Source organism: Bombina bombina, chromosome 1, assembly GCF_027579735.1.
Source record: "Bombina bombina isolate aBomBom1 chromosome 1, aBomBom1.pri, whole genome shotgun sequence".
NCBI classification, from domain to species: Eukaryota; Metazoa; Chordata; class Amphibia; order Anura; family Bombinatoridae; genus Bombina; species Bombina bombina.
Genome location: NC_069499.1, coordinates 279,481,138 through 279,493,385, shown reverse-complemented (window position 1 = coordinate 279,493,385; position 12,248 = coordinate 279,481,138). Strand labels below are relative to the sequence as shown.

General features: G+C 37.2%; 1 protein-coding gene across 1 annotated transcript in view; it reads right to left on the bottom strand.

Moving 5' to 3' along the window:
* Positions 1-12,248, bottom strand: part of DPP10 (dipeptidyl peptidase like 10) — a gene marked incomplete at its 5' end in the record, with an annotated part of 707,293 nt that overhangs the window by 178,005 nt on the left and 517,040 nt on the right. The gene's annotated exons all lie outside the window — the stretch shown is intronic.

Sequence of the window (12,248 nt, the reverse complement as noted above, 5' to 3'; positions counted from 1 at the left end):
GACAGACTATTCTTAAAATTTCTATCATTTATTTAAAACAAAACAGTACTATTTAATAATGCTAGCAATATATTTATTTTTTCCGTGAAAAAGCTTACGTTTAATCTGTTGTTTTTTAAAAGGATATTCCAGCCAAAGGTGACACACACACTGGTGCATTTCATCTTTCAAAAGAAGCATTTTTGCAATATAATTGTGTTAGCAAAAATGCTTCTAGTAAAAGCTATAGCTATGTCAAGAGTATATTAAAGTATGCTCTGTGCTCTAGGATTTTAAAAACAGCACTTATACAGAGAGCCTAAGCTGCTTGTATCATTTGGTAATGACTCAATTTGCATCACTGCTGACTTGATACAAGCCCTGCTGAATCTCTGAGCATCTGAAATATTTAAAATGCTGGTGCACTGAGAATATCTAGATATGTTTCACATGCAAACACTAAAATAGTGCTGTCTGTAGCAAGAGAGGAGAGGTGCCGCTGCAAATGAACCTCCGTGGGTGTGTATGGGGAGCACCAATACAAAAGCCAGACAATGACTAGGGCAAGTGGAGCCAACACTAAAAATATAAGCGGCAGACTACCACAATGTACAGCAAAAAGAAGAAGTGAAGGCTACGAAGCAACGTCACAAAAATGCTTTAATCCATTTAAAAAAAGAGAGAATACAAATCACACACAGGAAGGGCTCAGTTATCTTACGCGTTTCACGCCGTGTGGTGCTTACTCATTGTAAACAGTAACGGTGCAATAAAAAAAATATTCATTAGTTGTTACATTTTGAGTGCGCTATATTTGTAAGCTATTGTGCTGGCCCGGATACTATTAACCACTGCATTCAGATTGAGACTTCTCTAAGTTCCATGACACTTTGCAGATCTCAGTATTAATAACAGTGAAGTAAATCAGGATGGATATTGACAATTTCTAAGACAACACCTTACTTGCTGATGCAGAGAAAATATAATTTAAAGTTAATATATTACATTAGACAAACGGTTTTATTTCTTAAAACTATAGCACATAAATGGTTGTAAAACACACAATATTGCATAAAATAATGTTAAAAAATATATAAACTATGATTTTTCACAAGCCTCTCCAATTTCACTAGTCCATGTGTTACGGCTGATTCTCTCATCTATCCATTCGGTAGGGAACTGTCTACAAAAGAATATGATAGGAACCAGGGAAGGCAGAAAGTGTGGTTAAGATGAAAAGGCCATTTAGTGAATTTAGGAAAGTGATATTTTAGGATTTTCTGGTTGACTCATCATTGTATAAATGCAGATAGGCTGACATATATATATATATATATATATATATATATATATATATATATATATATATATATATATATATATATATATATATATATATATATATATATATACACACTAGTGCTGATTTGCAGACTTTTACTGCGGCATTAGTATAGATGTTCATACTCTTATCTTTATACCAATTTTCCTTTGCCAACTCATATCACTTTACAGGGGCTTGTTGGTAGTTTTGTACTGATGTACTATTGCAATTTGACTGACTCACAGGAGAAAAGCTTAAAGTAGAAACTCCTATGCTTTCTTATTATAGGATACCTTTAATTCTATTTTCATTTAGGTGGAACTTATTGATCATAAATTAAAGATACAAATAAAATAAAACATAAATAAGGGCTAGATTACAAGTGGAGCAGTCGGCATTTAAAGGGACAGTCAACACCAGAATTTGTGTGTGTTTTTAATAAGAAAGATAATCCCTTTATTACCCATTCCCCAGTTTTGCATAACCAACATAGTTATAATAATACATGTTTTACTTCTGGTGAACTGCTTGTGCAATGCCGCCCCCTGCAGATTTGCGGCCGCTAGCAGGGGTTTCAATCAACCCGATCGTATTTGATCGGGCGGATTGCAGACCGCAGCCTCAGAGGCGGCGGACCAGTTAAGAATCAGCGGTCTCAATCTTACTCGGCCCCCTACACTTCAAAGGAGAGTGTAGAAGAGAAAACTAACACTTGGCACTTGTGCACTAACCCGACAAGAAATTAATATTTCACATTCCAATGTTCTTCAATTACAGGACAATGTTATTTTTTTGTAAATACATATTCCTATACCTAGATACAGTATATACTTTACGTTAAAATTATGGAAATAAATGCCTTAGTAAACTGCAAAACTTACTTTGTTGTATATTTGCTTGAGTGTGGCCTCCAATATGTAGGCCCTACCACTAGAACCTACAAAAAGCAGATGCTAGAACATATAACGAACATTAAAAATGGGAAAAAATCTCACAATTTATCAGCCCATTATAAATGTCAACATAATAAAAATCCTTCCTATCTAAAGGGCACGATTGTGAAATTCATTAAAGCAGTTCCAAATGTAGACAGATAATTGACCCTTAGAAAACAAGAGACCTTCTGGATACATACCAAGGTCTCCATTACATATGCAGCACTGCCCGCAAAATCCCCCGCCGGCAGATTTTCTGCGATTTTGGTATTACATATACGGCATAGCATACAAGTTACCCGCGTATATTTCACCCGTCGACCGCAATTATTACTCCCATTACTCCCAATTATTACTTACGCGAAAATGGAAAAATCTTACTCCATTTTTACCTCGCCATAAAAGGCAGCCGTAGCAAGCCTTGACCTGAGTATGGGAGCACCGTAACTCCCTAAAATGCCTGCAAAAATCAACTAACACCTAACGCATGCGCAATGTCTATCTACCTGTCAACCGCAATCCCCCACTGCAATAACTAATAAAGTGTATTAACCCCTATATCCGCCATCAAACCAACACCACAAGTAATAACTAAATTATTAACCCCTAAATCCGCCAACCCCAACATCGCAAACTACCTCTTAAAACTATTAACCCTTAACCCGCCATATCCCACAACTTAATAAGCCTATTCAAGTATTAACCCCTAAGCCGCCATAGCCCACATAGCCTATTAAATGTATTAACCCCTAATCTGCCGCCGCAAACATCGCCATCACTATAATAAAGTTATTAACCCCTAAACCTAAGTCTAACCCTAACCCTAACACCCCCCTAACTTAAATATTATTTAAATAAATCTAAATAAATTTACTATTATTAACTCAATTATTCCTATTTAAAACTAAATACTTACCTATAAAATAAACCCTAAAATAGCTACAATATAATTAATAATTACAGCTATTTTAGGATTTATTTTTATTTTACAGGCAACTTTGTATTTATTTTAACTAGGTTCAATAGTTATTAAATAGTTATTAACTATTTAATAGCTACCTAGTTAAAATAAAGACAAATTTACCTGTAAAATAAATCCTAACCTAAGTTACAATTACACCTAACACTACACTATCGTTAAATAAATTAAATTAATTAACTACAAATAGCTCAAATTAAATACAATTAAATAAAATAAACTAAAGTACAAAACCCCCCCACTAAATTAAAGAAAATAAAAAAATTACAGGAAGTTTAAACTAATTACACCTAATCTAAGAACCCCTAATAAAATAAAAAAGCCCCCCAAAATAAAAAAAAAATCCCTACCCTATACTAAATTACAAATAGCTCTTAAAAGGGCTTTTTGCGGGGCATTGCCCCAAGTAATCAGCTCTTTTACCTGTAAAAAAATAAATACAACCCCCCAACATTAAAACCCCCCACCCACACACCCACCCAATCCCCCCTTAAAAAAATCGAACACTAACCGCTTGAAGATCACCCTACCTTGATCCGTCTTCACCAGCCGGGCAGAAGTCTTCATCCGATCTGGGCAGAAGTCTTCGAATCCGGGCAGAAGAGGTCCTCCAGCCGGGCAGAAGACTTCATCCAAGCGGCATCTTCTATCTTCTTCCATCCGACAAAGAGCGGCTCCATCTTGAAGACATCCGACGCGGCGCATCCTCTTCGTTCGACGTCCAACTGAAGAATGAAGGTTCCTTTAAATGACGTCATCCAAGATGGCGTCCCTTCAATTCCGATTGGCTGATAGAATTCTATCAGCCAATCGGAATTAAGGTAGGAAAAATCCTATTTGCTGATGCAATCAGCCAATCGGATTGAAGTTCAATCCGATTGGCTGATCCAATCAGCCAATAGGATTGACCTCGCATTCTATTGGCTGTTCCAATCAGCCAAAAGAATGCAAGCTCAATCCGATTGGCTGATTGCCAATTCTATCAGCCAATCGGAATTGAAGGGATGCCATCTTGGATGACGTCATTTAAAGGAACCTTCATTCTTCAGTTGGACGTCAAACAAAGAGGATGCTCCGCGTCGGATGTCTTCAAGATGGAGCCGCTCCTCGTCGGATGGAAGAAGATAGAAGATGCCGCTTGGATGAAGACTTTTGCCCGGCTGGAGGACCTCTTCTGCCCAGATTTGATGAAGACTTCTGCCCGGGTCGGATGAAGACTTCTGCCCGGGTCGGATGAAGACTTCTGCCCAGCTAGGTGAACACGGCTCAAGGTAGGGTGATCTTCAAGGGGTTAGTGTTCGTTTTTTTAAGGGGAGATTGGGTGGGTTTTAGAGTAAGGTTGGGTGTGTGGGTGGTGGGTTTTAATGTTGGGGGGGTTGTATTTATTTTTTTACAGGTAAAAGAGGTGATTACTTTGGGGCAATGCCCCGCAAAAAGCCCTTTTAAGGGTAATTTAGTATAGGGTAGGGAATTTTATTATTTTGGGGGGCTTTTTTATTTTATTAGGGGACTTAGATTAGGTGTAATTAGTTTAAACTTCTTGTAATTTTTTTATTTTCTGTAATTTAGTGGGGGGGTTTGTACTTTAGTTTATTTTATTTAATTGTATTTAATTTTAGCTAATTGTAGTTAATTAATTTAATTTATTTAATGATCGTGTAGTGTTAGGTGTAATTGTAACTTAGGTTAGGATTTATTTTACAGGTAAATTTGTCTTTATTTTAACTAGGTAGCTATTAAATAGTTAATAACTATTTGATAACTATTGTACCTATTTAAAATAAATACAAAGTTGTCTGTAAAATAAAAATAAATCCTAAAATAACTACAATGTAATTATTAATTATATTGTAGCTATCTTAGGGTTTATTTTATAGGTAAGTATTTCGTTTTAAATAGGAATAATTTAGTTAATAATAGTAAATTTATTTAGATTTAATTTAAATAATGTTTAAGTTAGGGGGGTGTTAGGGTTAGGGTTAGGTTTAGGGGTTAATAACTTTATTATAGTGGTGGCGACATTGGCTGTGGCAGATTAGGGGTTAATACATTTAATAGGCTATGTGGGCTATGGCGGTTTAGGGGTTAATACTTGAATAGGTTAATTGCATTGTGGGCTATGGCGGTTTAGGGGTTAATAATTGAGTTATTACTTGCGGTGTGGGTTTGATGGCAGATATAGGGGTTAATAGTTTAAATAGGCATATTGCGTTGTGGGGGATGTCGGTCTAGGGGTTAATACATTTAATATTAGTAATGAGAGGGGGGGGATTGCGGATATAGGGGTTTTACATGTCAGGCTTATTTTTGGGAGGCGTGTTAGACTTTTACGGGAGATTTTTTATTTTCTTTACTTTTCTTAGGCGCCGGCAGTTTCTAAAGTGCCGTAAGTCACTGGCGACTCCAGAAATTTGTTTTTACGCTCATTTCTGGACATCACTAGTTTATCCGACTTACGGCACTTTATAAACTGCTGGCGGGGTTTATGTAATACCCCGATGTGCGAGGTGAAATTACGGGCGGCGCAGGTTCCCATGCTTGCGCCGAAACCTGCGCCGTATATTTGATCGCTCCCCAAAAGGGCTCAAAAAGGATATAGATTTGGCAGCTTTTTAAATTTAAAATATAACTACCAATATACATGTTTTAATATATTTTAATGTCCCCTGTTGCTTGTTTTAGGAGTACTATTCACTCTGCCCATCCAAACTGACAAGGATTTTAAATATACCCTATGTCATTTGAGTCTACAGTACATGAGGATGTTTATGGCTTCAGTGCCTCTTATGTATGTGCAACTCTATATACACATATGAAGTGTGTCTTCTCAAATTGAGGCTATACACGTTATTTGTATTTCTGTATATACTTTTAGTTGCATCTTACAAATAATGTATAGACCTTGGGGTTTTGTCTATATAGTATATTTATTTTTATGATGCAATAGTGGGCTAGTCCTTTTAATTTATTGCTGTTAATTTATTACTATCAGCATATATATTTTTATATATGCTCACATTTTTCATTTTTTATTCTTTTTATTTATTTTATCTATTCACATATATATATATATATATATATATATATATATATATATATATATATATATATATATATATATATATATATATATATATAAATGGATGTCCTTTCTAAATATATTTGTAGATGACTCCATATTATCCAGTTTTAAAATAATTCATATTTGTGTTATGAGTATCTTTATTCCTGCATTTTAGTATTATTGCATCCTTAACACTATTGCGCCACAAACAATTTGTATTTCATGAATGAATTTAGGTATATTCAGGCACTTAACGCAATTAATGTCCCCTATTTTGTTTTATTCATTGCATGTTAGCTATACAGCTGCATTTTTAATTTGATGAAGTGTTTGAATTTCTAAGGATTTTTTATATCTTATTTGCTCAATAATGATCCACCTTAAAATATTGTAACTAAATTACATTATACCCTGTATCCTGTCCTATTGCATTAACAGATATAAATTGGTTTCTGTAAAGAATCTATTTTAATATACATATTCCTGCTTGTTTTTTTGATTAATTACTATAAATGATATTAGGTTATATCGATATACAGTATTTACAGATAGTTGCTGGAATTCTGTGTTTATAATATCCATTTTCTTGTTGTTCCTCTAATTTTCTTATGTAAGTCCACCTTAAATTCTCTAATACTCTGTGTTTCTCCGGTCACGTGATAACTCACATGACCGTTTCTGCCCAATCAATTCTCTAATACGCTGTGTTTCTCCGGTCACGTGATAACTCACATGACCGTTTCTGCCCAATCAATATGAAGAAGGTAACTTTGAAACACGTCAGGGACTACTGACAGCTTTGTACTCAAGTGTATTTTATATTCCTGGACTTGGTTACTCAGTACACGCATCCTGGTTCCCTATGTGGATTATTGTATATGCTTTTACTTACCTCATAACGATCGAGGTCTGGTTTGTGAGTGCAAACTTTATATTGTTTGAGTTTTATGTTTGAATAAATAGAACGTACTTCACTATATAAGTGTTTGTTTACTTCCATATACCTATTCCACTACCTGGGAGACCAAAGTGCAGACGTACAGTGAGCAAAGGATACTACCATACTTCAGGAGAAGCACAGCAGATCTGAACCCCTGGATTCCCTGTTCCCATATTTAGAGAGCAGCTTTTGTACCGGAGGGAGCTGTGCTCCACTTTCTCTACAGCGGCTACTTTCCTCATACTGATTGAGGTATTTTAAAGTAAGTGACTTGCTATAGGGGCTAATACCCCATACTTGAATTCTCTTCCGTTTGTTTGTGGCACAGTTACCCAGTCCTTTTTCTCATATATATATATATATATATATATATTAGCCTGTATAACTACCGCACTAGAAAACTGGGGGACAAATTCAAGGCGGACCTGCATAGTTCACGGAGGACCAGTGATCATCTGGACTCTGGCGAGCAAAGTGTGTTCCGTTTATTGTTTAAGGCAGTGTATGCTACACCCCGTAGTTGGAAGCTAGGAGCCCTGAACAGGGCAGGCTTAATGTGAGATAACACAACACATCCTAGGCAGCTATTTGGTGAAAATTTCCACTAACATTCTAAAACTGCAGACTAACAGTATTTCTCCATTTTTGCTTGCCACTACTGTGTTTTGAGCATATTTAATCATCTACATACATTTTTTATTTACTATATATATATATATATGTATTCAATAATACAAAAATAAAACATTTCTATGTAAAATATTTGTAACGTGCTTCGGGTTTCGCGTTTTAGGTCTAGTGCTGTGTCAGGTTAGCGCAGATGAAAACTTAGTTATATTAAAGCTCATTATGAAAATATTAAATATAAAATATTAATAATAATAATTCAAAATTATTATAGATACACAAAGATATACTGCCCTTTGGAAAATGGGTCTTAAATGTCACTCAGATGACAAGTACAAGCTAACATACAGTATTCTCTAACATGCAATAGGATTAAAATTAAAATGTTGAGATTGAGATCAGCATCAGGAAAAACTGTAGATGAGGTTTCCACAGAAAATGTAATCCTATTCCACAATAATTGCACAGACAGCATTTCACTCTGTTAATCCCAGCAAACTCTGCAATTTCTTCACTTGCCACTTTGTTGGTGCAATGCTCCATACATATGTATGAGGATTTAGAGTCAGCTAGGGCCGGCTGCTGAGTGAACATCCCGGAATTGGTGAGGTTAGAAAGGGTCAGCCAGGAGATTCTCGTATGGAGCTCGGTGTCATAGACGCAAGACAACCTTAGGGCACTAATGATGGAAATCAGAGTGTTGCAGAAAGCTCTTAGTGTCAATAGTCTGACATACTGCTGGGGTGAGTGAAACACTTCACAATATATAGTCTGCTACAAAGTGCAGTTTTTTAAGTTTTGTTATAATTCAGAAAAAACATCCTAGTTGCAAAAAATGGATGAAAAACAAGGATAAAATCCAAGAAACGTTATCCTGCAATAATACTGTTTATAAAGAAATGAAATGATATAGATTACACTGCCAGAATAGCTTACACTTGTTAGATACAAAGATCGGGCAAATGGTAATAGATCCAGGTGCCACATCAAGTTCTCATCTTACCCATGTCCTTACTCTGCAGGCACATATGCTTTACACTTAGGACTGTGCATCTAAGTAAATGCTGATTATTGTGTGTGTTTTGTTTGATATTTATATGTTAGTTTCCAGTTCTGAATAACTGGAATTGCATAATGCAGAAAGGCCTAAATCTGCTATGCATGCAGAGGTGATAAAGTAATATACTGCCAAACAATTCAATTTATGTTAACAAAATGACAGTGGCAATCCTTCTCTACTCCATTAAACAACATTTGTTTCTCCAAATAAGGTAAGGGCTGGGGCACTGAAACAGAGTTATAATATACAATCACATTTTTGTTAACAGAATGGCAGTGGCAATCCTTGTCTACTCCATTAACCAACAATAAAAACAGTTGCAACATACTTATTCAGGATTTCAAGACAACGAAAAGTCTTGTAATTACAAGTGGCCAGATTGAGGCCTAGATTTAGAGTTCGGCGGTAGCCGTCAAAACCAGCGTTAGAGGCTCCTAACGCTGGTTTTGGGCGCCCGCTGGTATTTGGAGTCAGTGATTAAAGGGTCTAACGCTCACTTTTCAGCCGCGACTTTTCCATACCGCAGATCCCCCTACGCCATTTGCGTAGCCTATCTTTTCAATGGGATCTTTCTAACGCCGGTATTTAGAGTCGTTTCTGCAGTGAGCGTTAGAGCTCTAACGACAAGATTCCAGCCGCCTGAAAATAGCAGGAGTTAAGAGCTTTCTGGCTAACGCCGGTTTATAAAGCTCTTAACTACTGTACCCTAAAGTACACTAACACCCATAAACTACCTATGTACCCCTAAACCGAGGTCCCCCCACACCGCCGCCACTCGATTAAAATTTTTAACCCCTAATCTGCCGACCGCCACCTACGTTATATTTATGTACCCCTAATCTGCTGCCCCTAACCCCGCCGACCCCTGTATTATATTTATTCACCCCTAACCTGCCCCCCACAACGTCGCCGCCAGCTACTTACAATAATTAACCCCTAATCTTCCGACCGCAAATCGCCGCCACCTACGTTATCCCTATGTACCCCTAATCTGCTGCCCCTAACACCGCCGACCCCTATATTATATTTATTAACCCCTAATCTGCCCCCCTCAACGTCGCCGACACCTGCCTACACTTATTAACCCCTAATCTGCCGAGCGGACCTGAGCGCTACTATAATAAAGTTATTAACCCCTAATCCGCCTCACTAACCCTATCATAAATAGTATTAACCCCTAATCTGCCCTCCCTAACATCGCCGACACCTAACTTCAATTATTAACCCCTAAACTTCCGATCGGAGCTCACCGCTATTCTAATAAATGGATTAACCCCTAAAGCTAAGTCTAACCCTAACACTAACACCCCCCTAAGTTAAATATAATTTAAATCTAACGAAATATATTAACTCTTATTAAATAACTTATTCCTATTTAAAGCTAAATACTTACCTGTAAAATAAATCCTAATATAGCTACAATATAAATTATAATTATATTATAGCTATTTTAGGATTAATATTTATTTTACAGGCAACTTTGTAATTATTTTAACCAGGTACAATAGCTATTAAATAGTTAAGAACTATTTAATAGTTACCTAGTTAAAATAATAACAAATTTACCTGTAAAATAAATCCTAACCTAAGTTATAATTAAACCTAACACTACCCTATCAATAAAATAATTAAATAAACTACCTACAATTACCTACAATTAACCTAACACTACACTATCAATAAATAAATTAAACACAATTGCTACAAATAAATACAATTAAATAAACTAGCTAAAGTACAAAAAATAAAAAAGAACTAAGTTACAGAAAATAAAAAAATATTTACAAACATAAGAAAAATATTACAACAATTTTAAACTAATTACACCTACTCTAAGCCCCCTAATAAAATAACAAAGCCCCCCAAAATAAAAAATTCCCTACCCTATTCTAAATTAAAAAAGTTACAAGCTCTTTTACCTTACCAGCCCTGAACAGGGCCCTTTGCGGGGCATGCCCCAAGAATTTCAGCTCTTTTGCCTGTAAAAGAATAAATACAATACCCCCCCCCCAACATTACAACCCACCACCCACATACCCCTAATCTAACCCAAACCCCCCTTAAATAAACCTAACACTAAGCCCCTGAAGATCTTCCTACCTTGTCTTCACCATCCAGGTATCACCGATCCGTCCTGGCTCCAAGATCTTCATCCAACCCAAGCGGGGGTTGGCGATCCATAATCCGGTGCTCCAAAGTCTTCCTCCTATCCGGCAAGAAGAGGACATCCGGACCGGCAAACATCTTCTCCAAGCGGCATCTTCGATCTTCTTCCATCCGGTGCGGAGCGGGTCCATCTTGAAGCAGGCGACGCGGATCCATCCTCTTCTTCCGATGTCTCCCGACTAATGACGGTTCCTTTAAGGGACGTCATCCAAGATGGCGTCCCTCGAATTCCGATTGGCTGATAGGATTCTATCAGCCAATCGGAATTAAGGTAGGAATTTTCTGATTGGCTGATGGAATCAGCCAATCAGAATCAAGTTCAATCCGTTTGGCTGATCCAATCAGCCAATCAGATTGAGCTCGCATTCTATTGGCTGTTCCGATCAGCCAATAGAATGCGAGCTCAATCTGATTGGCTGATGGGATCGGCCAATCGGATTGAACTTGATTCTGATTGGCTGATTCCATCAGCCAATCAGAAAATTCCTACCTTAATTCCGATTGGCTGATAGAATCCTATCAGCCAATCGGAATTCGAGGGACGCCATCTTGGATGACGTCCCTTAAAGGAACCGTCATTAGTCGGGAGACATCGGAAGAAGAGGATGGATCCGCGTCGCCTGCCTCAAGATGGACCCGCTCCGCACCGGATGGAAGAAGATCGAAGATGCCGCTTGGAGAAGATGTTTGCCGGTCCGGATGTCCTCTTCTTGCCGGATAGGAGGAAGACTTTGGAGCACCGGATTATGGATCGCCAACCCCCGCTTGGGTTGGATGAAGATCTTGGAGCCAGGACGGATCGGTGATACCTGGATGGTGAAGACAAGGTAGGAAGATCTTCAGGGGCTTAGTGTTAGGTTTATTTAAGGGGGGTTTGGGTTAGATTAGGGGTATGTGGGTGGTGGGTTGTAATGTTGGGGGGGGGGTATTGTATTTATTCTTTTACAGGCAAAAGAGCTGAAATTCTTGGGGCATGCCCCGCAAAGGGCCCTGTTCAGGGCTGGTAAGGTAAAAGAGCTTGTAACTTTTTTAATTTAGAATAGGGTAGGGAATTTTTTATTTTGGGGGGCTTTGTTATTTTATTAGGGGGCTTAGAGTAGGTGTAATTAGTTTAAAATTGTTGTAATATTTTTCTTATGTTTGTAAATATTTTTTTATTTTCTGTAACTTAGTT